The sequence below is a fragment of the Mustela lutreola genome, chromosome 9, assembly GCF_030435805.1.
Source record: "Mustela lutreola isolate mMusLut2 chromosome 9, mMusLut2.pri, whole genome shotgun sequence".
Classification (NCBI taxonomy): Eukaryota; Metazoa; Chordata; class Mammalia; order Carnivora; family Mustelidae; genus Mustela; species Mustela lutreola.
This window is the reverse complement of record NC_081298.1, coordinates 90,701,680-90,729,329: the sequence shown is the minus strand read 5'-3', so window position 1 is coordinate 90,729,329 and position 27,650 is coordinate 90,701,680.

The following is a 27,650-nucleotide window of genomic DNA, read 5'->3' as shown; positions in this document are numbered from 1 at the left end:
GAGTAGCATATGGTTCTTGTCCCTTCTTTGATTAATGCAGTGTATGATATTGATTGATTTGTGCATGTTGAACTACCCTTGCAGCCCAGGAATAAAAAGGTGAATAATCCTTTTAATGTACTGTTGGATCCTATTAGCTAGTATTTTGGTGAGAATTTTTGCATCCATGTTCATCAGGGATATAATTCTCCTTTTTAAAAATTTAATCTATTTTAATCTAACTTAATTTAATTTAATTTCATCCTTTTTTAAAAAAATTTTATTTATTTATTTGACAGACAGAGATCACAAGTAGGCAAAGAGACAGGCAGAGAGAGAGAGAGGGAAGCAGGCTCCCTGCCGAGCAAAGAGCCCCATGTGGGGCTCGATCCCAGGACCGTGAGATCATGACCTGAGCTGAAGGCAGAGGTTTAACCCACTGAGCCACCCAGGTGCCCCAATTTCATCCTTTTTGATGGGATCTTTATCTGGTTTGGGGATCAAGGTAATGCTGGCTTCATAAAACAAGTTTGGAAGTTTTTCTTCCATTTCTATTTTTTGGAACAGTTTCAGGAGAATAGGTATTAATTATTCTTAAAATGTTTAATAGAATTCCCCAGGGAAGCCATCTGGCCCTGGGCTCTTGTTTGTTGTGAGATTTTTAATTACTTCGTCAGTCTCCTTAGTGGTTATGGATCTGCCCAGGTTTTCTATTTCTTCCTGGTTCAGTTTTGGTAGTATCTAGGAATGCATCCATTTCTTCCAGATTGTCTAATTTGGTGGCATATAATACATTCTTATAATTATTTGTATTGCTTTGGTGTTGGTTGTGATCTCTCCTCTCTCATTCATGATTTTATTAATTTGGGTCCTTACTCTTTCTCTCTCTCTCTCTCTCTCTCTCTCTCTTTTTTTTTTTTTTGGATAAGTCTGGCCAGGGGCTTATCAATCTGGTTAATTCTTTCAAGGAACCAGCTCCTAGTTTCATTGATCTGTTCTATTGGGTTTTGTTTTGGTGTCTAAATCATTGACTTCTGCTCTAATCTTTATTATTTCTCTTCTCCTGCTGGGTTTAGGCTTTATTTGCTCTTCTTTCTCCAGCTCCTTTATGTGTAGAGTTAGGTTGTGTATTTGAGACCTTTCTTGTTTCTTGAGAAAGGCTTGTACTGTTATATACTTTCCTTTTAGGATTGCCTTTGCTGTATTCCAAAGATTTTGAGCAGTTGTGTTTTCATTTTCATTTGTTTCCATGATTTTTTAAATTCTTCTTTAATTTCCTGGTTAATCCATTTTTTCTTTAGTAGGATGCTCTTTAGCCTCCACGTATTTGAGTTCTTTCCAATTTTCTTCTTGTGATTGAGTTTAAGTTTCAAAGCCTTGTGGTCCAAAAATATGCAGGGAATGATGCCAATTTTTGGTACCAGTTGAGACCTGATATGTGACCCAAGATGTGATCTATTCTGGAGAATGTTCCATGTGCACTAGAGAAGAATGTGTATTCTGTTGCTTTGGGATGAAATGTTCTGAATATATTTGTGATGTCCATCTGGTCCAGTGTGTCATTTAAAACCTTTTTATTTTTTCTTGTTGATCTTTTGCTTGGATGATCTGTCCATTTCAGTGAGGGGGATGTTAAATTCCCCTACTATTGTTGTATTATTGTCAATGTGTTTCTCTGATTTTGTTATTAATTGGCTTATATAATTGGCTGCTCCCATGTTAGGGGTATAGATATTTAAAATTGTTAGATCTTCTTGTTGAACAGACTCTTTAAGTATGATACAGTGTTCTTCCCCATCTCTTATTATAGTCTTTGGCTTAAAATCTAATTTGTCAGATATAAGGATTGCCACCCCAGCTTTCTTTTGATGTCCATTAGCATGGTAAGTGGTTTTCCACCCCCTCACTTTAAATCTAGAGGTATCTTTGGTTCTAAAATGAGTCTCTTGGGGCATCTGGATGGCTCAGTGGGTTAAAGCCTCTGCCTTCAGCTCAGGTCATGATCCCAGGGTCCGGGGATCAGGCCCCACATTGGGCTCTCTGCTCAGCAGGGAGCCTGCTTCCCCTCCTCTTTCTGCCTGCCTTTCTGTCTACTTGTGATCTGTCAGATAAATAAATAAAATCTTTAAAAACAAATAAATAAAATGAGTTTCTTGCCTGCAGCATATTGGTCGGTCTTGTTTTTTAATCCAGTCTGATACCTTGTGTTTTTTGATTGGGGCATTTAGCCCTTTTACATTCAGGGTAACTATTGAAAGATAAGAACTTGGTGGCATTGTATTATGTATAACATGACCATTTCTGTATATTGTCTCTGTTCCTTTCCGGTCTATATTACTTTTAGGTTTTAGGCTCTCTCTTTGCTTAGAGGACCCCTTTCATTATTTCCTGTAGGGTTGGTTTTTTTTTTTTTTTTTGTCTTGAAAGCTTTTTATCTCTCCTTCTATTTTCAGTGAAACCTAGCTGGATATAGTATTCTTGGCTGCATATTTTTCTCATTTACTGCTCTGAATGTTCATGCCAGTCCTTTCTGACCTGCCAGGTCTCTGTGGCTATTCAATATAACGTTTCTACCATTGTAGGTTACAGACCTGTTGTCCCAAGCTGCTTTCAGTATTTTCTCTTTGTCTCTGAAAATTGTAAGTTTTATATTGGTCGGAGGGTGTTGACCTATTTTTTATTGATTTTGAGGGGGTTTCTCTGTGCTTCCTGGATTTTGATGCCTGTTTTCTTCACCAAATTAGGAAAGTTCTCTGCTATAATTTGCTCCAATATACCTTCTGCCCCTCTCTTTCTTCTTCTGAGATCCCAATTATTCTAATATTGTTTTGTCTTATGGTATCACTTATCTCTTGAATTCTCCCCTCCTGATCTAGTAGTTGTGTCTCTTTTTCTCAGCTTCTTTATTCTCCGTCATTTGGTCTTCTATATCACTAATTCTCTCTTCTGCCTCATTTATCCTAGCAGTTAGAGCCTCCATTTTTCAATTGCACCTCATTAATAGCTTTTTAATTTCAACTTGGTTAGATTTTAGTTCTTTTATTTCTTCAGAAGGGGATTCTCTAGTACCTTCTATGCTTTTTAAAAGCCCAGATAGGATCTTTATCATCATCATTCTGAACTCTAGTTCTGACATCTTACTAATATCTGTATTGATTAGGTCCCTGACAGTTGGTAGTGTCTCTTGTTCTTTTTTTTTTTTTTTTTTTTTGAGGTGTTTTCCAATTTTGTCCTTTTGTTCAGATGAATGAGAGAACAAAATGCTAAAAGGGTAACAATGACCCCAGAAAAATATACACTAAACACATTAGAAGAGACCCAAAACTGAGGGGAAAAGGAAAAAGAAAAGAAAAAGAATATGATCAGGCTGGTGAATAGAACAGAAACATGCACTAGATTTTGGGTGGATTTTGATCTGTTAGAAGAAACTGCCTCCCAAAATTTAAAGAAAGGAAAAAAATATATATATATACATACACACACAGACATGCACACAAGAATAAGGATAAATACGATGAAGGGATGGAATATGATTTTAAGGACAAAAATTAAAAAAGATTTTAAGAATGGAATTCATAAGATAAAAAATTGATTGAAAAAAATTAAAAAAGAAGAAAAGAAGAGAATGTGATCAGATGGGAGACTAGCCGTACACTAGATTTAGGGCATAGTTTGGTCTGTTAGAGGAAACTATATCCCAAATTATTTACACACACACACACACACACACACACACACACACACACACGTTAAATACAATGAAGGGATAGAATATGACTGTAAAATGAAAATTTAAAAAGAATTTTAAAAAGGAATTGATAAGATGTTTTGAAAAAGGAAAGAAGAAAAATTCAAAAAAATAGAAAAAGGAAAAACAGAAAATTTTAAAAATTATGTTTGAAAGGCTAAAGAATCATGGGGGAAAAAAGCCATGAATTCTATGTGCTGCATTCCCCTACTACGGGAGTTTTGCAGTTATCATTGATTGGTAAACTTTGTCTTGGAGGTGGAATTGCACTGCCTCTGCCAGGGGCCAGGCTAAGAAATCTGCTCAGTTTTCTTCTCTGTAGCTTTTGTTCCCTGAAAGCTTTCTGTACAGCTCTGGACGATGGTAATAAAAATGGTGGCTTCCCAATCTCTGGTCCTGGAGGAGCCGAGAGCTTGGGGTCCTACTCCTTAGTGCACCCTCAGAGAAAAGTAGTCAATCACTTCCATCTCCCTTGTCTCCAGCCACACTCTGCTCATTTGGCCTGTGACGAGCATTTCTATCTTTAGTGCATGGCCCTGTTTGGTCTCTAAACCCAGTAGATTCCTGCAGCATGCTCCCGTGCAACTCCTCCCAGGAGAGGAAGGGGAATCTCCCTGGATCTGCTGCTTGTTGGGTCCCTGTTCAGAGTTCAGTGGTCCAATAAAGCCTTGGATCACGGTTTATGGCAACCCTGAGCTGAAAGCCCACTGCTTGGCTCCATCTCTGCACCCAGCTTCCCTACTCTGAAACCTGGGGAATCTGTCAAACTTAGGCACCCCCAGTCTTTCTGTGACCCCTGAGGGTCCTGAGACCAGTATGTCCCCATGAGAGCTCCACCTCCTGTTTAGCCACTAGAGTGTCGACCCTCAGTGGAGCAGACTTCTAAAAGTTCTGATTTTGTGCTCTGTTGCTCTGTCACTTGCCAGTAGCTGGCGGATGGAGGCTTCCTCCCCCATTGTTTATCTTCTGAAATATCACCTCAGATTCACTTCTCTGCATGTCCTACCTTTCAGAAAGCGGTCGCTTTTATGTTCACAGAATTGCTGCTATCCTTTTTTCGATCTCCTGTTGAGTTGAGTTTATAGGTGCTCAGAATGGCTTGATATCTAGCTGAATTATCTAGCTGAATTCCTGGGACTGGATGAAATTTAGGTCTCCTACTTGTCTGCCATCTTGTTCCTCCCCCAATCTTTATTTTTCTGTAACTCACTTTACACTGACTTTGAACTTCTGCTTTGCCTGATGGGGAAAACTAAATCTTGTTCTTTAGATAGACTCTTTTTCTTCATTTTCAAATCCTTTTATTCCCTTCTTTCTCTAAGCATTGAAGCTATGTTGGATGGGGACAGATGACACTATGGTTTTTAGGGAAAGTGTATTTGTTTTATATCTCCCTCTGTATATTAGTATTCTGGAATACTTGAGATACCACTTATCTCTTTTGACCCTAGGGTGTGTCTTCCATCCACTCTGGTACATATCCAAACCTGAATGGTTCCTTTTTAGATTCTGGTGTTTGTTCTCTGTCCTCACTGTGCTCATGGAAGAGGTCTTACTTTGATTTCCATCATCATGTCTGCTGTGCATTCTCTAGACCTAGAGAAAAAGAGAGATAGAGCACCACAGGTAAGGAGAGTGCAAGACAACCAAAACACATGGATTTATACCTCACTGTGTCATGCCCAGGGTAACTTGTTCCTCAACTCTGGTGGCCAATAGTGGTTTTTGAAAAAGGCCTTGGTTTTATTGTTCAGCCTAATCTGTGTTCAAATAGCATTTTGTTTATATGTTTCACCTTGGTGAATTATTTATCTTTGTGAACATTTTTCCATTGCATTATTATTATAGGTATTACTATACCTACTTTAGTGAATGGTTATATGTTTAAATGGGATGTTATTTATATCTGTATAAATATCTGTATAAATATCTGTATACTTCCCAGCCCAAAGTAAACTTGAGTTCAATTTCTTTTCTGTAACAGTAATCTCAAGCAAGTCATTTCTTTTCTCTGGTTTTGAATTTCTTCCTTGGTAAAGTCAAGTACTATGGTAAAGGAAGGTGGGTATGATGAAAAGGAGAAAGGAATTAAACCAAGTAACATTTGAGATTCTTTCCATTTCTTAAGTTCTAAGATTCTGAGTAAGGTCACTAGGGGACAAAGGGAGTCTGTTTTGTTGGGAGAATTAGCCAGTTTCTGGAACACAGAGCCAAGCTTGCTGTGCACTGGTGTGTGACTCCCTAGCCCTGGGGATTTCAGTAAAGGCTTTGGCAATGGTCTGTAGCTATAGAGTTCCCCCAGCTATAGCTGTTCACTCACAGCCTTGAACAGACAGGGAAACAATGACTCTGCAAATGGGAAAAAAACACAAAGATGCTGTTTTCCAGAAGCTCCAGGAAACCTCTTCCCTCACTTCCTCCTTCAAACGGACCTTCGGGAAACACTGGACATCAAGACTTTATTGCTATTCAGCTGCCACTTGTTGCCAACTTTTCACAAGTCTGCTCTGTGTCACTTGTGTTTGGCTTATATCAATATTTCTTAAGAAACTAACTCAACCCAGTGACTGGGCTAAGCAAGGAGACTTTCTTGGTAATGGTTAGTTTTAAGCAGGAGGAATAGAGCAAGAAGAGCTTGTATCAAATTTGCTCTTCATATTTACTGGTGCTGTGACCTTGGGGAAGCTTCTTAACCTCCCTGACACTGTTTCCTCATCTGTAAAATGGAAGCATGTTGAGTACCATGAAAGCACAATAGTACTACAGTGAGTTGTGTTAAGGATCAAGTGAGGTAATACATGGGGCATTGTAAACACTCAGTGCATGGTAGTTATAATTCTTATAAAGGATAAGGGTGTCATGATGGTTTCAGCTTTGTGGGTTATAGATGGGCATGGGAGCAGGGAAAGTTTCTGGGATCCCACCTCCTCACTGCAATCCTAAAACCTATTGCCTCTTAAACTGTCCTACTAGACTAGTAGTAGACTAGTGCCTTCCCTTCCTTGCAAATCACAAAGCCTGGGAGGGCCTCTTTAGTTACTTGGCTTATTTCTCGTCATCACAATCATCCTAATCTTGAAGAAGAGGCATACTTTTAAATTGTCTGGGACTCTACAGAATAGGTCAATATATTCCTCACCAGGGGTTTTTAACGTTGCATCCAAGGGCCCTAAGAACTTTAGTCTTTCTGTAATGTCATGAAATGAAAAAATTTGATATAAAAGAGTATTTTTCTGAGGAGAAGTCAATCAGTCTTTCCTGTAGGTTCTCAAAGGCTGCTCTGTCCCAGAAAAGGCTGAGGTTCTCTGTTCTTGAGGACATCTTTGGTTTCCCTTATGATAAAAGTAGATACTTCAGGTTAAAAATTATACCAGGCGGGGAGAACAGAATGCTAAGCATGTTGTATTATTTGGGCCCATAAGCCAGGGGATGAGGTAGAGGAAGGCTGTTTAATGACCAAAATGTTTGTGGTTGGCCTCCCTTGTGCTTTAGAGTTACTGGACAGTCAGCAACAGTTGAGGTCTATCATGTTCCAAATGTAGTTTAGTCGGTGGTGGCCTCCTAGGACAGCGTGGCCAGGGCTGAGAAAGAGACAATTATTTCATGAACTTCAAAGCTGGAAAAGAACTTGGACATCACCTAGTCTCATCACTCAGATGAGACAAAGGAAGCCTGAGGGGTTAAATGATTTTCTCAAGAAGTCAATGGCAATCTCTGGCTGGGATCTGACTCTCCTCAACTTCCCTTGCTACCTTCCCTTACCAGGCAAATCCTTGTAATTATTAGCTCCTCTTGTCACACAGATCATGAGCAGTTGGATATTTGGGCAAATGCACAGAGGTTTTGAAGATAACATAGGGGTCCTGTGGGAGGAGGTGTTCTGGAACACTGTTTTTCAATAATACTGAAATTGCTGGAATTTAGAATATGTTGTTTTCCCCATGTTAGATGTACTAATTGGTTTAAACAGATAACAATGATAAGACTTCTAAAAATCTGTTTTTTTTCTAACTATAAAAACTATTTGAGAATATATAATAATAATTGTTAACTATAAAAACTATTTGAGAATATATAATAATTGGGTAATACAAAAAAAGGATGACTGAAAAATCACTCATAGCCTCATAACTAAGGTGTAACCCCAATTCATATCATGAAATATTAACTTCTTATTTTCTCTTTATCTGTTTCTCTCTCCCTATGGTTTCTATCTTTTTTGCACTGCAGATTTGGAATCATATGGTATTGACTGCATTGTATCCTGCATTTTCCATTTATCATCATATTGTGAAATGTCTTCTGTGCCATTAAAAAAACCTTTTAAAAACATCCCGTTTAATGGTCACTGATATTCCATTGCATGGCTGTACCCTCATCCCAGATTAATTTAAACTTGACCCTGTGGCTGGACATGTATGTCCATGGATAATCTAAACAGTGCTGTGATGAACATCTCCACACATAAATCTTTATTCACACCTCTTATTACTTCCTTGGGGTAGATAACTGGGAGCTGAGCTACTCGGGCAAGAGGCATGACCTTTTCCAAACCTCCTGATACCTACTGTCAAATTCAGAGGCGTTTTAAATGTGAAGAAAAGGTCAGTGGAAAAGGCTCTCCTCAAACTTCTTTTATGAGGCCGATTTACTGAACTTGCTGACCCAAACCAGATTTTTAATGACTTTAACGCATGTGAAACTTGATAATCAGTAAAAAAAAAAAAAAAAAAAAAAAAATCCTATGCCTATACTGTATGCTCTGTGCTCTGTGAGGTGGTTTCTTGTTCATTTAAAACGTTAAGTGTTGGTGACTTTCATGTGCTGGATACTTAGGGTGGTTGAGGATAAACGGATGACAGGGGAGAAAATACTCTCCTAGATGTTGATGTGTTTGAATAGTAATGTGACTGGGTGGCAACATTGACTTTCATGCTTCAAAGTGAGATTTCAGAGACTGTTATAATGAATTACTGTATTTATTTGCACACTTTATTCTCTGAGTATTTTCCCTCTTTCCCTGAGTCTCCCTCAATTTTGAACAAGTTACAGAGCTCTTCTTCCTTCTGTAGAATTTTCCCTCCAGAAGGACTACTTGCTGGGAACAGTAGGGAAATATTTAGTTTAGTAAGAGATATTTTTATTAAAAGTATAATTGGCCCTGTTTTTCAGGAAGAAAAGCTGTTGGGTCTCAATCATACCTCTATCTGTTTTTTACCAAGGGCATGGAAGTTCTAGAAGGGAGAAGTTACACTTCTGGGTGCAATAATTGGGTCTCCTGCATTCATTTTGTTCTCCACAGTGTCAGAAAGTGTCTGGTAAACAGTCCTTTCTTCTTCTTATGCACCCAACCATCCCTCTGGTTTCCCTTCCCTTCTTGTGGAATGACACATAGATGATGCCTTAGACGGAAAGGGGACTATGATTCACATAAACACAGTAACTGTTACTGTAGTGATAGAAACATCTGTAACATAACTATTGGACAACAATCTATATTTTTTTCTGATAACACCAGTTATAATTTACATTTTAAAAAGTTTATGTCTTCACACAATTATTACTTGAGACTATGAATACCAGGGACAGAACAGAGATTAGCCTGAACAACCTTTTCAGAAGCAATGGAACCCACTTAGCATGGAAACTCAGAGCAATGGCCAAATCAGTGGTATTCAGATGAAATCAAGCTCCTTCGTTGAGATCAGGCATCCAGTCTAGTTTGTAAAATCCACTGTCTATTGAAGAGAGCTATAGCCTTTTAATTTTTATTAATTTAAGTTTGCTTATCTTGGGAGAAAGAAAGCATATGTCTTTAATTTATCTCTTTGTGGATCCTTTTGCTCGAGTCTCAGCTTCATTGAATATTTAGAATGCTTTTGCTTTAAAAGCAGAAAAGTGTTTGAATAAGAACTAATTTTTCATCATGTAGACAAATATTTGAATAACTGGTGGAAATAATAAATTACCAGCATAAAGTGATTTCACTGCTCTTAAAAGCGAAAAAGCACTCTTGGGAATTTCACGGAAATGACTCCATTTTCATATCACTCCCAGGATAGCCATTTGATCTTACTCTGGGGTGGACTGGTGTGCAAGTTTATTTTTAATAAGTGAGCACCTACATATTCTGTGGGAAAACAAGTGGAGAAGTGGGTATTGGGAGAAAACAGCTAAGATCTAAAAGTAATGATCACATTCTTGATGCCCTCCTGCCCAACTTTTAAATTTTTGTCTTCAGACAAAACTTGCTTGTAGGAATTGCCTTGAAAGGCTATGTTGTTCTTTCCAAGGAATTTAATGAGTGCTCATTATTTCGACCATTTGCACTTTCCTGTTTCTCAGATTCCAACTGCATAATCCAATTACAGTTTGTAGGTCTGGATGGAAAACAATCTGACCAGGGAATTTAGATTTTGAGTCACGTTGGTCTTTGGGAAAGAGAACCATTGCTGGATCCAGGATGGAGTTAAGAACTGGACCTCTAGGGTCAGGCTGTGTTTTTAAATTTTGGTCTAGTCCATATCACCTTTGGGTTCTAGGATAGTGATTTAATCACTCTTTACTTAAGCTCTCTGAGCTTCCTCTGCTTCAGAAGGTTAACAGTGGGGATTAAATGAGATAAGGCATGTGGCATTGGCACATAGCAACATCTGAATACATGTTAACTGATACTATCACACTGAAAACATAAAAATTATAATCTTGTTTCAGGATTGGTAGGATAACACCCATAGATGGAGCCAATACATTTGCAATCCAGGTGTGGCTTCTCCTCTAACCTCCCGACATATGCAAAGCACTCCTTACACACATTACTGAGTTTTCTTTCAGTGGTGCACAGAAATTTTCACTATGATGACTCTAGAGTAGGTTAAGAAGTTTATATTCTCTTTTAAGATATTTTCCTTTTATCTGCCCAGTGATAATCGTTTCCTGTACGTTATCTATGACATCACATTCAAAATATGTTAGTGCCTGGTCTTTCTGGCATGAAACCAACATCACTAGTCCAGAGTTTCTGAAATCAAAGCACAGATTTTATAAAATCATACTGAAAGTTGGAGAAAAGTTGTCTTAAAGAAAGTGAACAAAGCAGGGCATCCTAAAACACACACCACCCCTCCAAAGATCTAACTCAACTTAGGATGAAGCCTAAGGTATCTCACAGTCTCTGGCATTGATTCTTTTTGAATAGCACTCAAACCTGTCTTTCCTAACCTATCATATTTCCTTACCTGGGGTCTCTGGACCTCATCTACCACTGGGTTTCATGGGTTTTTCCCAATGCCTGAAATTAAATGCTTGTTTGAATACCCCCCCCCCCCAAGAAGACTGTGTTTGGTTTTTATTAGATTCTTAAAGTGGTTTTTGACCTAAGAAAGGTTTAAAATTTTTGCTTTACCTGAACTGTCCCTTTTTTCTTCCCATTCTGGTATACCCACAGTGGTCTTCAGTCACATGCTTGTTCCTACCCCCAGGATCTTTTTTTTTTTTCCTGATATTTAACATTTTCTGCTTCCTGCAATGCCCTTTCCTCCTGCTATACCAGCATTTCATGCCATCATCTATTCCGTTATCACCTTCATGATTTGTGGTTTACCTTCATATCACCTAAACAATTATTTCTCTAATATTTCCCTTCAAATCAGCTGTCTTATTTACCTAAATATACTTTAAAAACAAACCAATGGAAAGATATAATGAAGAGTTGAATATGAAAGTTGGAGAAGACAATGACCTTAGAGAAAAAAAAAAAATTGATCCTAGCAGAAATAGAGGACAAAGATGGTGATTCAAGAGCAGGGGAGAGAAGAGTGAGTCTGGGGCTGGTAACCCCTGCAATCCCTGGGGCTGAGAATAAGAGCCCATCAGGAAAACAGTGGAAACTGGGGATGGGCAGCCAGATAATGGTGTGTCTGGCCAACCTGTGGGGAAAGGAGATAGTGCTTCCATTGGAGAGAAAAAGGGCATAAGGTAGGAGTGGGAGCTAGAATACAGAGTTTCCAAGATTGATAGAGGGTGTTGGGTTGATAGATAGATGGTGCATAGGGTAAGGCATAAATGAGAAAGGAGCTTTGGAAACTGAAGAAAAGACGGAGGCTGAAAAGGGGTAGTTGGTGGGTGGGTGAAGGTGGAGGCTGGAGGTGATATAGGCTGGAGGTTAAGATTAAAGAGAAGAGACTGTGGGGAGGGAGTGCAGGATATCCCAAAAGGGGAACTTGAGGGCTAGAGGAGATACCTTGAATTGGGCAGAGGCAGCCTATGTGTATGTTTCATGGGGAGTGGGTATAAAGGGTGACAAATGGAGACCATCTTCATAATAGGGCAAACTAATACCTTAATGGTGTGTTCTTAAGTCTGGCACAGAAATCTGAAGCACCAATCCCAGCGTTGGCAGGAAGAGATAAACATTCTATGAACACTCTACAAAAGTGCTTGAAAGTCCTACTGCTTGGGTCAGATAGTTAAGAGATACTCAGGCTACCCTGGCAGTCCCTCATGGACTAGGGCAGTGTTCTCAAACTGTAGGGTGCATGGGAATCCCTTAGAAGTCTTGTTATTACAAAGGTTCTGACTCGGCAGTTCGAGGAGGGGGGCAGAGAATTTATATTTCTGACAAGACTCTGGTGATGCTGATGCTGCTGGCTGGGAACTGTACTTGGAGAGAACTACTTGGCTAAACCGTTCCACGTCTTTTAGAGATTGTTGGATGTGCTCTTATGTTTTTTTTAGCAATAAATCACTATGATTTAAATGAGATAAGAGAACACACTCTTTTAACTGCAAACTTAACAGATAAATATAAACCATTTTAAATGTGAAATAAAAACATTTAAAATTACTTTTTGATTCTCATCAATGTAATAGTTTAATAAAGAAAACAAGTTTTCATTCCTTTTGGTTTTCTGCTTTAATATGGATTCTTAGCTTTGCCTTTTTTTTTTTTTTTTTTTTTTTTGAGAAAGTATGATTTTAAATTGAGTCTATGGTGGCCACTTTATGGCATGAGGGAAAGAGAAATGAAGTGGAGAGCCAGAAAGGTTTTTGTTCCCAGCTCTGGAAAGGTGGGAATGGCTAGTGGTGAAGAAGTTTCTGCTACTGCTGGGTTAGGATGCTCTTCTGGCCTGGCAGTCTTGCCATGGGGGCTGTGGCCTCGAGGCTCAAGCCCCTCTGACTACTTTGGCTGCCCCAGCTTTTCTCCTGGCTCGGGGTCTGAGCTTTGAATGCAGGACCCTTTTGGGGAAGGGAAGAGTGCATTTCCAGTGCTCAGAAAGAACGATCTTACTGCATCCCAAACCACTGCATTGCCTTGAGCATTTCTCATGATGAATCCCTACCCCAATAGATGCTGGCATGGTAAACAAAAAGCTTCTGAATATTAGCATAAGGTTCGCATTTTTTTTTTGCTCAGACGAGACAGAGTTGTCCCTGCTCTTGATAAAGGATTCCAGAAATTGAGACAGTGATTAAAAGAGTTGTTTAATCATGAGAAGGGAAACAGTCCAATAACTAACTAATAAACATAAACAACATAAAGGATGCTGGATGTTGACTTCTTAGCGCTCATCATTTTCAGTCATCAGCTGCAGCTGTCCGTATTTGCTGTTTTCCTCTAGAAAGGGAAAAAAGTCAGAACTAGAGCAAATCAGAATGAGAGACTGAGTGCTCTGGTATAGATCTGCCAGAGAAAATACAGGATGCCTAGTTGAGTTTAAATTTTAGATAGATAATGAATAATTTGCTCTATGAGACATTCTTATACTTCTGAAATTCAAATTTAGCTGGACATCTTGTATTTTTATTGGCTAAATCTAGCAACTCAAGAGAAATTTTTTTTTTTTAATGAGAGGTTTTTTTGGTTTTGTTTTTTCAAAGATTTTATTTATTTATTTGACACAGAGAAAGACACAGTGAGAGAGGAAACACAAGCAGGGAGAGTGACAGAGGGAGAAACAGCGCTCCTACAGTGTAGGGAGCCCGATGTGGGGCTTGATCCCAGGGATCATGACGCAAGCTGAAGGCAGACACTTAATGACTGAGCCACCGAGTCACCCCGAGAAAATTTTCTGTTTTGAGAGCAGGCTCAACATTTGAGGCTGAGTTATCACTTGTTCTGTTTTATGCCATTCAGGATGTTGAGATTCTCCACTTAGATGCAAATCGCAAGTGGTACTTATGAATTCATATTGCTCTTAAGAATTTAGATTTATGATCTTAGAAAAGGAACAAAAAAATTAAGGCTGGTGTTGACAGAAAGCCAAAAGTGACTCTTTCTGTACTTTTTTTTTTTTTTTTTTAATGGCAATCAGCTAATACTGTCATTTAACACAGACCGTAATAGTGAGTAACAGATGGGCCACCTTTGGATTATCTGTGCTGCATTCAACACCTCTTTGAACAATAATTTTAATTTGTTGGGGGAAAATACAAATTTAAAGGTCAAGTGCTTTCATAAAAAAGGTGATTATTCAGTATTTTCTACTTTGAACCAAAGCACACACCAGGATTCATTGTATCACTGTCTTTTGTATAGCCCACATACGCTGAAAAATGGATTGCTTAATTATATGATTATCTGTCTTCAGGGAGGATATGTGAACATGAATGGGAGCGGTCAAGAGAGGTACATTGCTTTACTTGTGATTTTTAATCTATATCTACAGCCATTATAGGTTACAAGTTGACTTTTAAAACAAATATCTAAAATATAAATTACTTTTACCATGCAAAGTGGGCATTTTGGTGTAAAAGAGCTCCTTGAGCTGGAAAATGGACATACTACATGAGTGGGGCTCCAAGCTCATTCTTTTTTTTCCCCCTCTGATTTCTAGTCACCAGTCTAGAAGGAGCACAAGGGAAGACAGTAATTAACTAGGGACAAGGGACTCCTAATTAACTGGGGAGGAAGAGGGGCAAGGGCTATGCAGTTAACCTTTGTAATTGAATCACCCATTACAATGATAGAAAGGAATACCACTTTGCAGTGAATCAGAATTCTGGGGAAAATCTCATGAAGGTTCCAGGCACTGTGAAAGTCAAAAGATTGGAGAAGTTAAGCATATGCAGCCACACTCCATTCATCTCTTGTGCGTATTCCTTAGTCCTCAGGGGTTTATTTTGGAGAGGATGAGGGTCAATGTACAAGAGAAAATTAAGGCAGTAATGTTGGTATAAGCTAAAACTAGAAAGGATAGTGGGTTAGCGGCAGGAGCAAAGGAGGTAGATGGTAAAGGTCTTCTTCTAAAGGCATAACTAGGTGTAAGCAGTTCCAAGTGATACCCTTGACACACACTTTCAGTGGCTTCCCTGTCTTTGAATTAGTTAAGTTTTAATTCCATATTTTATGACAAGCAATTATGTATTTGTAGAAGACAGATAAACAAAATGCTATACAACTTTATTAAGGTTGCATTTTGTCTCTATACCAAGGGAGTCTAATTGGATATTCAGTCCTGAAGGTGAGTTTACTGCTTCTGCTTCCAAGGGCATCTAATGACTTTGAACATCATGTTCAGGGTCAGTTCCTAATATGGAAACACCAATCCCTATCCTGTACTTGATGGAATGAAAATAATGTATGCCTTATGTTTCTATATGTCAAATTAACCCAATCAACTTCCTATCCCCATGAACTTATTTACACATGCAACGTTTTAGAGGGGGAAAATCTGCCAAGAAACAGGAAAGTCTCCTTACAAAGCTAAAAATATTTTTATAACACAAAGATGAGCACCAGACACAGGAGAATAATTTGTTTTGTGAAGATTGCCAAGAAAATCTTGTTTTGAAATCCTGGTGCCCATGATTACATCATGCCAGGTGAGGCATCCACCTTTGGAAACAATAGATAGACATTTGCTCTTCTCCAACTCTGCTGCCTGGTTTCAAAGGGCTTTTTTATTTTTATTTTGTATTTTTTTGCCTCTCTTGGCTCCGAGTGGCTGCAACACATGGTAAATCTTTAACTTCAAGTGTCCTTCTGTGGTGACCAACTAAAATATTAGCAAAATAAATGTTTTATGGGAAAATGTTGGCAGGAGCCCCAACAGAAACAGGTGGTATTGGGTTATTTCAATATAATGTAATGATACAGCCAGGTTTCCATCTGGACAGCATGTGGTTGGGTCTGCTCAGAGAGTACGAGAGAGTGTGAGTATGCACTGGGGAAACCAGCGATGCACAAGCGTGCAGCTAGATGGCTACTTTACAAAATAATAGTCTGAGCTTTGGGTCCTCTGGGTTAAATATTTTTACTGTCAAAATCTGAATTTCTTCATAAAATATTAAAGGTGAAGCAAACCTCTGACATGCAATCCTGAGCCGTGTAATTATAAGGCAGTTCCTGGAAACCAAAGAGAGCATGCATTAAAGCCAGGCGTTTATTATAAAAGAGTTCATTACCCTTGGAAGTGAAGACATGTTTTCGAGGGAGCCTCAGAACAGAGAAGCTTTTTAGCAAGGCTTACTATACTATGAAAACAAGGCTCAGCCTTGTTGGTAAAAATGCAATTAGAAAATAAAGAGAGAATGGGATTAGTTGATGCTAAAGGCCTGATCATGATCCAAAGCCAAAGAGATGTATCCTTAATTTACCACCAGGGAAGAGTCTTTCTCCCTCTTCCATAAAATTCCTGCTTCAGGCACTTCAAAACACATGGAATTAGGAACACTTGGAACATTTGGTTTTGCACTCAGCTCTCCTCACTGTATATTCATGCTAAGCTCGATAATAAACTCTTGGCTCAATAACTCCCTATATGTATCCCAGGGAGAGACATCAAATTATGGCTATGTGCAGAGGTAGATCCTCTTCAGAGGCAGAGAGACCTCACTGCCTGGCTCTCTCAACTCGAGCCAGAGGAAGACAGGAATATGCACGCAGGGAGTAAGCAAGTTGGAAGTGGCTCGCCATCTCCTTGATGCTGACTGGAAGACTCAGGAAGTCATGCATGGGCCCCTCTCCCAAAGTGAAGGAGCCCCTTTGATCCCTGGGTACTTGGCCAGTAAAGCCTGGCTTCAAAAGAATTCATTGCAGCCATTAGCTGACAGTGCAGCAGACATGGAGACATTGAAAGCAAATGCCTAGACAAAATCTAAGAGCTGATGGACAGAAGTGATGGAGCAGTGAAGGCTCAGAAAGAAGAGATCATGAAGTTAAGCACATAACTATAATGCCCTCATACCACTGGTACCCATCTGGCAGGGCGATTCTATTCAAAAGGCTCTCACCTGTTACTCAGAGAATGGGCTGCCCTTCATTATCTGCTGCGTTTTCCTAGGTTTTTAGAGAGAAAAGGAGAGATGGTATGATGAGAGGCCTGGAAGCTCTGGAGTCAGATTCTTTTACTATTACTCTTGTGTGGACTGAGACTGAGGAGAGAATAATGTCCTAAGGGACAAGGCAAGTTGTACTGTGGGTCCTGGGTGACTTGGGAAAATGATTTTCTCACTCTGGAGCAGACCTGATGTGAAACAATAAAGATGTTTCTTAGTTCCCTCCAAAATGTGTTGAGTACCTATTGTATGCACCATAGGACTTTGGCTCCTGTGGGGTGCTAGACTGTAGACGGTGGTGGAAGACACAGTCTTCCTAGGTGAGGAGTTTATGATCCAAAGAGGGAGAATATACAACCAGAGGGAAATTGGAATATGAGCTGCCCAGGGACAAAGGCTCTGTATTATTATTCATTTTACTTTCCATTATGTGGCATATAATAGGTGCTAAAATAAATTCTGTACTGAACTAGGCTAGAAGATAGGTGATGGGGTTTGGCATGTATCTCATCTCATGTCTTAGAAATGTCTTTTGAACCCTTTGATGGGTCTCAATTCCTTCTGTGTAGAATGAAGAGTCAGATGACTGGCTCTATCTCTCTTCCAGCTTCCAAATCCTAGACCCTTAACTGAGAATTTAGAGAAGACCGCATATACACTGAAGTGACAATGATTATAGGTCCTACCATTTGTTAATATATCTTATGTTAGGGCATTTAGTCTCCACCATAAATCTGTGGGTTTAGAAGCTTTATCTCCATTTTTCAGATGAATAAACCCATTCTCTTGCCCAAGTTCACACAGCTGGTGAGTGGTGGAATTGGGATTCCCCAAACTCAGCTTTAACTCCAAATGCTGAGTTCTTTCCACTATATATCAAACTGCTTCCCACCTCTGTGCTAAGGAAATATTAGAATGAATGTAATGATTTAAGAGAGAGGTTGGGAACTTTGTAACCAAGACATGATATATGTCTCAGACTTAACTGCTTGGCTTTTTAGCGAGGTAGTGTTTTTTCAGTCTTTAGAAATCATCAGAGATTGGGGCAGTTCACTGAATTAATTGCACAACCATTGAAAACTCTCTGAGTATCTTGTCCTGGATTTCTCTCCCTGCCTTTCCTTTACTCCTGAATTCTTAACTATTCAGGTCTCTGAATGTAATGACACCAGTTCTTCCTTAAGGAAAAATAAATACTTTAATCCATGGATTAAAGTCCTCCCAGAGTTAGGGAGGAGGCTGGAGCAGAGTCTGTGTTCTATAGGTGGGAAGAGAAATGGTATTGACCTGTGGATCCCTCCTGCTCTGCTGCTGGCCTGTGGTGGCCAGTATATCTGATATAACTGTGTATCAGTATAGCTGATGGGAAGTGGAGAAAAGGAGGCCAGGAGCTTTGTGGAGAACAGTAGTGACTCTGGTTCCCATGGGGTGGTCACTTGGCTCTACATGGCTTGGTTGAAGTGTGGAAGGCTGCCTCACTAGCTTCAGGACATTGGGGAAATTGCCCAAACTGTTCTTCAATACTGGGGTGACAAAAAGGAGATGCAGATGTAGAACTTGGGTGGTCATTTTGAGAACTTACTGAAAATGTTGCTAATGACTAATATCTACTGAGCTCTTAATATGTGCAAGGTCTTGTGCTAAGTGGTTTGCAGTTGAGAAAATTGAAACTTAAGAAGTTTGGGTGACTGGCTTGAGGTCATAGGGATAGGAGGGGTGAATCCAAATCAGATCTGTCTTGAGTCTAAAACCTAACTTCTTAATCATTATGCTTAAGTTATAGCCTAAATACAGTGCTGTATCTTATACCATATAAAAAAATAAATTCAAAATGGATGAAAGACCTAAATGTGAGACAGGAATCCATCAAGATCTTAGAGGAGAACACAGGCAGCAACATTTTTGACCTCAGTCACAGCAATCTTCTTGCTAGACACATCTCCAGAGGTGAGGGGAACAAAAGCAAAAATGATTGGGACTTCATAAGGATAAAAAGCTTTTGCACAGCAAAGGAAACAATTAAAAAAACTAAAAGGCAATCTGTGGAATGGGAGAAGGTATTTGTAAATGACATAGCAGATAAAGGATTAATATCCAAAATCTATAAAAACCTTATGAAACTCAACACCTAAAGAACAAAAAAAGCCAGTCAAAATATGGGCAGAAGAAATGAACAGACATTTCTCTAAAGAAGACATACAAATGGCTAATAGACACATGAAAAAATGCTCAACATCTCTCAGCATCAGGGAAATACAAATCAAAACCACAGTGAGATGCCACCTCACACTGGTTAAAACGAACAACTCAGAAAACAACAGATGCTGGTGAGGATGCAGACAGAGGGGAACTCTCTTACACTGTTAGTAGGAGTGCAAACTGGTGCAGCTACTCTGGAAAACAGTATGGAGGCTCTTCAAAACATTAAAAACAGAACTACCTTATAACCCAGCAATCACACTTCTAGGTATTTATCTAAAGGATACAAAAATAGTGTTTGGAAGGGGCACATACATCCCAATGTTTATAGTAGCAATGTCCACAATAGCCAAACTATGGAACAAGCCCAGATGTCCTTTGGCAGATGAATGGATAAAGATGATGTGAGATATATATATATATATATATACACATTACTCAGCCATCAAAAAGAATGAAATCTTGCCATTTGCAACAACGTGAATGGAACTAGAGAGTATTATGCTAAGCAAAATAAGCCAATCAAAGACAGACAAATACTGTATGAGTTCACTCATATGTGGAATTTAAGAAACAAAACAGGTAAACAGAGGGGAAAGGAAGGAAAGATAAGATAAAAACAGAGAGGGAGGCAAATGGGGTAACTGGGTGATGGGCATTAAGGAGGGCACTTGACTATGGTGAGTGCTGTGAAGTGTGTAAACCTGGCGATTCACAGACCTGTACCCCTGGGGCTAATAATACATTATATGTTTATTAAAAAATTTAAAAAATATTAAAAAAAGGAAGGCACTTGATATAATGAGCACTGGGTATTATAAGCAAGTGATGAATCACTAAAATTATATCCCTGAAACTAATAATTTAATATATGTTAACTAAACTGAATTTAAATAAGAAACTTTATAAATAAATAGATGAAGTAGTGAATGCGTGTGGCATCAGTGGGTTGAGTTGGGACTCATGGGCAACCATTTAGCCTGGACCAGAGGGGTCTTTCCTTTTGCCACGGCAATATAAATTTCAGATCTGTTAAATATGTAGGCTAAAAACAAAAGCAAAACACAAACCAATAAATGTAATGGGAGAAAGAGTTGGTAAATATGGTAAGTGATGATATGGGGCAAAGAAGAACTTTATAAAAATAATATGAAAATATGAAAGAAGAAGGATAGATTTGGCTTCAAAAACCCTCCAAAACCTTTATATATCAAAACTATGAGAAAAGTTGAAAGACAAACAACTGGGGGATATGTGTTATAGCCTTTGACAGCTAAAAGGTGCATATGCATACTTCATTCTTATCAACCAAATAAAGAGACAAATACTTTAATAGAAAAATGGATAAAGGCCATGAATAAATAATTCATAAAGGAGAAATACAAATGAATAATGAATAAATGAATACAGGCTTAGTCTAACTAGCAATAGAAGCTTAAATTTTCATTCATCTCTTTTTTTTTTTAAGTTATCACAGGGAGAAAATAATTAAGTTGGTGAGGACATTAGGAAAATTCACCATACTTTGGGACATTTTCATGAATTAATGGTACATTGTAATTGTACAACTTATCAGTAAGGCATTTAGCCAATATGTATTAGTGTTTTACATTTTTTCACACTCTTTTCCTAAATTCTACATCTAGTAATTTGTCCAAGAAAAACCATATGAGTGAATGTGAGCAATGGCTTACCTCTAAGGAAAGGCACTGTTTCTAATAATAAAAAATTAAAAATAATCAGAATAGTCAACAATAGAGAATTAATGTAAATTTTCACCTTCATCTGAATGGTAAGAAATCTGGTAGAATTTATCCAGTTACTCAAAATAACTTTGTAGTATATTTAATGCCATGGAAAAATGATCAGTATGTATTCCTTAGTAAAAAAAAAAAATAGACTACAAAATACATTATCCTACAAGTTATATATGTTTACACCTTTTCTAAAATGACTAGAAAACAAGATACTGAAATGTTAATATGGTTTATCTCTCTGACAAAGTGATTATTTTTTTTTCTTTTTGTAATTTTAAAATATTTAACTTTTTTTTGTAACCCAGAACAAAATGGTATGAAAAAGTGGACTGCCTATTTTCTAAATAGCTTCCTATGACATGGCGTCTTTTTGTGTGTGTGAGTAAGGACCATGGGCTATGAAATATATCATCTGAAATATTGCTTTCATTTCTCAGTGTGTTATTATGGTTTGGGAACTCTAGTGTGTTCTAAGGAACACAAAGAATGCATGTAGAAGTAGTTTTACTTTGAGAATTCCAAATTAAGGCAGAGAGCTATTAATTTATTGAGTGCACGATTATAAAAAAACTAGACAATAAGATGTTAACTTGACCTGGAAGTGGATTCACTCATGGAAGCAGAGGTCAGGCAGGGTCTCTCCATGCCTTCCAGTGCGATTTGGACTGACATCTGGATTCTCTTACATTCACATTTTCAGTTTCCAAGTCCCTCTCCACCCTTAATCATATTGAAATTTAAGACTAGAGTTTAGTTATTAGCTAATGTGTGTTTGTTTGTGTGTTTGTATGTATTTGTGTGTGTGTGTAGATGGACATTACAATCTTTTTGTTTTGTACTTTTGAGATGAAGCCTATTGCTTTGATTAGTTAATGCTCTAATTTGGGTTGAATTTATCAGCTCTGTTCGTGATCACTTTTTCAAGAGTTTAATTAACTACTTAATGAAGAAATTTACTATGCTGTGCAAATTCATGCCTCATTAAATCCTGGTTGAGACTGTTTAAGGCAGGACTGGGATCTCCTTGTGTGGGCTACTGTGGTCTACTGGCCCCACTAATAGTCTTTTAGAGTTCTAGAGCTAGGAAGTGGAATTCTGGATGGCTGAACCCCAGATTCAGAACTCTGAGCTTTTAAGGTATGCTCTAGATGTGAAACTGCGTTTACCTATTACCTTCCTCAAGGAAGGATTAGCCTGCTGAGAGAGTTCATTTAATACAGTCTTGTATTATCTTTGGAGAATTCAGGACAACTAATGGTCCCTTTGCCTCTCCCTCCAATCAAGTGTTTTTCGGCAGTGTCTTTATTTTTTGTTTGTATTCCTTTCAGTTTTCTCTGTTAGATGCCAATTTGTGTTCAAGTGAGCCATTTTCTCTAATCAAATAGAGGTATCTTAAATTCTATCTCTTATTTTGTAGATATGAACAAATCCACCCAGCTATTATATCTGCCCACATCAAAAACAAAACAAAACCAAACAATTATTCTTTAACCATTTTATAAAGATTTTAAATAGCGCCAGAACAGATGTAAGAGACCAGCCTGTTTACCCTCTTGAAAGTTGTTCAACAATTAATTTCCACCTGAGAAGTGTCATTCAATCAGTGTTATATCAGCATTATATGATAAGCAAAGACAACATGGAAATATTGTGTGGGCCAGTATTGAATGCCTCATTAAAGTTCAGATGGATTCCATCTGTTTTTTTTTTTTTCCCCTCTGCACTTTAGTTACGTAAAGTGTCATATGGTAAGGAAAAATACCTAGGATTTGGATTTCTTTGGATATATATTTTTCTCCAGTGTTCCAGTGGTTATATTCTCAAGTCAGACCATCTCAGCTGCTCTTCATGGGAGCAAGAAATGGGGCAATATATTTAATTTGGCAGCCAAGAATCAGTGTACCACACCAAAGGGGTGGTAGAGTGCTATGCAAACTCTACTCTGGCTTGAAAAATACAAGCACCTTCTGCTAGATAAATCAATTTGGAGTGGCCCCAAATCAAATGCCTTCATTTCAAAGTGGCTGGACTTCATTTTAGATCTATGGGGAGAAGAGAAAGTCTAGAGGATTGGAGAAAATCCAAACCAGTTCATCAGCCCTTAATGTTTTCAAGAACATTTTATTTTGCTGTGTCTAGTACAGAGTTTCAGGCTGTCTTGGTGAGGGATGAAAAGCAGAACTGTTTAGGACTGGTGACTTCATAAGCTTCAGAATGTGGACTCAATTAAGCTAAAGACCTTAGAAAGGTGTGCCTTTAGGGTATTTATTACAAGTCTAGAGTATTATAAAATTAAATAAATCCTCTTTAGAAGGAACATCCACATTTGTGACCAGTATGAGAAACATACTGATTTATTAATAACTTTGTGTTGGAAAGCTCAGCCCTTCACATTTTTAGCACAGATATGGAACACTGTCCTTCCAGGGGTCCTGTGTAGAGAGTGGAAATCTGTTTGAGGTGCGTATAAAAAATGCAAAATGAATTACATTTGGCTATTAGTAACAAAGGTCAGAGATAACAGTAGCTTGTATAAATTCTGAGTCTTTCTTTTTCATGTAATAGAAGTCTAGAGATTAAGTACTAGACTCTATGGTGTCATCAAGGTTTCAGGTTCTTTCCAGCTTTCTGTTCCTTTGTCAAGAAGATGGCTTCCATCCCTAGGACTGCTTCTTGGTCCAAGATAACTACTGGAGCTGTAGTCATGCCTAGGTAAGGAGTTGAAGGGCAAAAGGAGGAGATGTCAGCTGTCTGTCTCTTTCTTAAGGAGGTTTCCTGGGAGTCCTTTTCAACAGTATCCACCCGTGTGTCATTGGCCACTCTGACCTATAAGGGCGTATTTTAGCCAAGCATCCCCAAATGAACTCCTTTACCAAGAAAGAAAGGAGAATATACACTGACATGACTGTTAGCATCCAACATAACAGGAGTTCCAAGAGCCTGGTGAGGCATCTCTTGGGCAAGCCTGTCTGCTCCCATTTCTGTCCTGAAGGCTTTAATACCCTTTCTCCATAAATTCAGAGCCTCCCAACATCCTGTGTGATGAAAGACTAGTTCATATATAAAATAGATACATCTCAGAGAGTTTACCAATTGGCTATAGGTTATACAGTAATCTAAAAAGGAAGGCAAATTGGCCCTGTATGCTGGAAGTAGACATCAAAGGCAAGAGCATAAAAACACAATTTGAAATATTGTCATTGGTGTCACCATTTCACCAAGGACAGCAGGATGTGGGCATGGTTAAATCTCTGATCTCCAATTTATAGGAGTTTCTAGAGTAATAGTCATGTTTTACTGCACACTTAATAAGACCAGGTGCTAACCATCCATTATATCTAATCCTCATATGCCCCTATATGGGAGGCATCAATATCCCAATTTTTCAGCTGGGGAAATTGGAAGTTGGGGTGGGGATTAAATCACTTACTCAAGTCACACAGCTAATAAGAGCAAGAGTAGGGATTTGGACCCACACCTCTGACACCAAATCTGTGTGTGTCTTTTCTGTTGCATAAGGGTGATGGGATGCTGGTTTAGGAAAGACACTGAAATCCAAGAAGAAGATTTGATGGGCTTATCCTCCTATGGGAAGTGGTATTTAAATGGGATGAAGTTTCCCTGTTCCTAATTGATGGCAACTATTCCCTGACCATTCTGCGTGGCACCCCAGGCCCACTGTTTGGTGCTCAGGGCAGCAAATGCCTGGTCTCTTTTTTTCCTCTTTGGGTCACATTCTGTGCCACCTTCTTCCCCATGTGCCATTCTGGAGTAGAGAAAGTCATCATAAAAGCAATCAGTATATATTCTCATATTTTTTCTTCACATAAAAAGATGAAGTCATGGCATATGGTCAGATTGCCAGCACTGTTAATAATAAACCTCATATAATTAAGCATTGATTTATTCCTTTATATAAGTGAAACAAATTGCTTTAACTGCCTTTGCTCAAGACCGTCCAGTCAGATGGATTATGAATAGGAAGTTGAAACTAAAAATTATGGGTGCTCATATTTCACTGTGGTGGAGGTTTATTGGAGGTACAATTAGAACCCTAACTGAATGTGTCCTGTGTCCCTTTTGATGGAGAGATCAGATATTAATCTGGGGATATGACTAATTCTCAACACAGCTGCTCTCCTTGCTCTAATATTCCTGCTTTAGGTTCAAAACCTGGAAACATGTTTAAAAAATTGATCAGAGCTTATAATAGCAATAATCACCTTGAAATTGGTTGTTACTCCAGTTAATGAACTGAGTAGTAGAGCATAAGCCTCCCCCTGTGTCCCTCAGGCCTTTAACTAACAAGCTGGTTGTTAACCACTGGGTTTATTAAAAAAGAAAGATTTCTTTAGGGGATTCCATTGGGAAAAAGTTGGGGGCTGAGTGTTTTCATTCAGAATCCTTGACAGTAGCAGCCACCTCCAGTAGCCACACCTCTCTTTCACCAAAGCCAAAGCTGGGATGATCCACTGAAGATACCCAAAGAGTGGTACAGAAGCTTTTTTAGAAATGCAGTATCTCAAATGCCACCCCAGACCTGTGGAACCAGGGTCTGCATTTTAATAAGAACCCCCACTGATGTCTGGGTGGGTGGCTTAGTCTGTTGAGCATCTGCCTTTGGCTCAGGTAGTGGCCCCAGGGTTCTGGGATCAAGTCTCACGCTGGGCTCCCTGCTCAGTGGAGAGCCTGCTTCTCTCTGCCCCTCTGCCTCCTCCTGCTTGTGCTCTCTCTCTCTCTCTCTCTTATTCCTGTAGTCTCTATCTCAAATAAATAAATAAAATCTTTTATTAAAAAAAAAAAGAACCCCCACTGAAAGAGCTCTGAGCTGGGTGACTCCCTTAGTTCTAAGCCCCAATTTATAAATCTGGGACCTCCCATCAGAGGCTTCTCTGCAGACTCTCATAATGTCTCAGCAGACCCACATTTTCTGATCTCAGTTGGATCCCGACAGATTAGGGCAATGTATGCCAAAGTGGGGACCATGACACCTTCTAGGGACTAGACCCTTCATAAATATCTGTTTAAAACTCTATTTCCCCCAAACACTTCTCCTTTCAAGGAAGAATTTCTTACAGAAAGGGAAAAGCCAGCTGTGTAAGAGTGCTGGGATTGTCAGGCAGCCTCAAGTGGGCAAGGCAGTTCCTCTGGTTCAGACGTTACCAGGTAACAGGTTCATACTCTTGTTCTGCTCTAATTTCATATTCTAGTGTTTAGATTAGACCACTTGCCCTTCACCTAAATACTGCTGACAAAGTTTCTTCCTTAATGTCTGAAGAGAAGCGCTCCTTTTCATGGAGACTGAAGACATCCCAAGATCCCTAAAGCAACCCGTTCCAAGTGAATAGGGCTCAGCTCTCTGCTCTGCTTCAGGTCTAATGAGCTGCGGTTTTATTTCTTTGCTCTGTTTCCTTTTCTAACTGTCCAGGGCAAAAGATTTCCTCAAAAGCTTAATGAAACCCAAATCACAGACTATGTTTTATTGATGTGCCACTGTTCTGGAATGGTGGGACTACGAGGTGAAGGAAGCAGCTTCAGGGAGCGATGGGGGGCTGTGGGAAAGACATCATGGGCTAGGGAGGCTGTGAGCACTTGGAGGAGAGATGCTCCTGCAGGTTGGTCTCCACAGATAAGCCTGGGAGTAAAAAGTGACATAGTCCGGCTTCGAGCATTGGAGATTGGGGAAATATGAGGAGCCAACTGGGGCCAATCCACTTCCTCCCTGAGACCCCCAGAGTCCCTTAGGCTGTGACTCAGGCTCCATGAGAAGTCGCTGGGGCAAGCTGTGCACAGCGATCTTACCAGGACCTCATTTCCCACTGCTCTTGATAGAAACTACCCCCACCACTTCACTTCCTTTGTGGTTTTTGTAGGTGTTGGGTTTACTCAGTGGACATGCCGCCCTCCTTTCAGATTTACTGGAATTTAATTTCCACTCTCAGGAAGGTAGCCCCTGAATGACCCCTTATTTCTCTCCCTAAAAGGAGGGATACCTTTTAAAATTTGTTGGTTGTGAGCTGACTAAGAATGTGATTCTGTGTTCCTTTTCACCCATAATTATTCTTTAAAAATTTTAAGTTTCAAAGAAGTCTCATTTTGTACTTCCACACTGTAATTTTTTAGGAAGCTAAGCAAAATAACCTGTCTTTTAATCTATCTTGTATCCTCTAAGAAATTTAATTTTCCTTACATGTACATTTTTCCTTTTCTCTTTTTTCAAAATTAGAGATTTGCAGACAATCGTACAGTGTTGGAGTTGGAAGGACCCTAGTGGAGCCCTAGCTTTATGGGGGTTGTGACTTACGCCCTGCCACAAAACTAGTTGGTGCCAGTGTTGGGATCCTGTTTCTCTTTTCCTCATCTGGATTTTGAAAATTGTAAAGCTAATGCATACTTTTAAGAAAATCCATTCTTTTTCCTAAATGTGGCAACAATTCCTTCCCTCCCAACACTCCCCACCCATTGCCATTTGTCTATAGATTTATTGTCCATTCAGAAATTTAAAAATATAAACAAATTAAATTTGTTAGTGCTTTTCTTTATATTGTCTATGCATTTTTGTCATATTTAGGAATGTTCATTATACTCCAAAGTTATTTTGAAAACGATTTTCTTCTACTGCATTTATGTATCATAGAAAGGGCTTATCAATAAAATAGCAAAGACCTGTCTCCTTTGCCCTTCTCTGT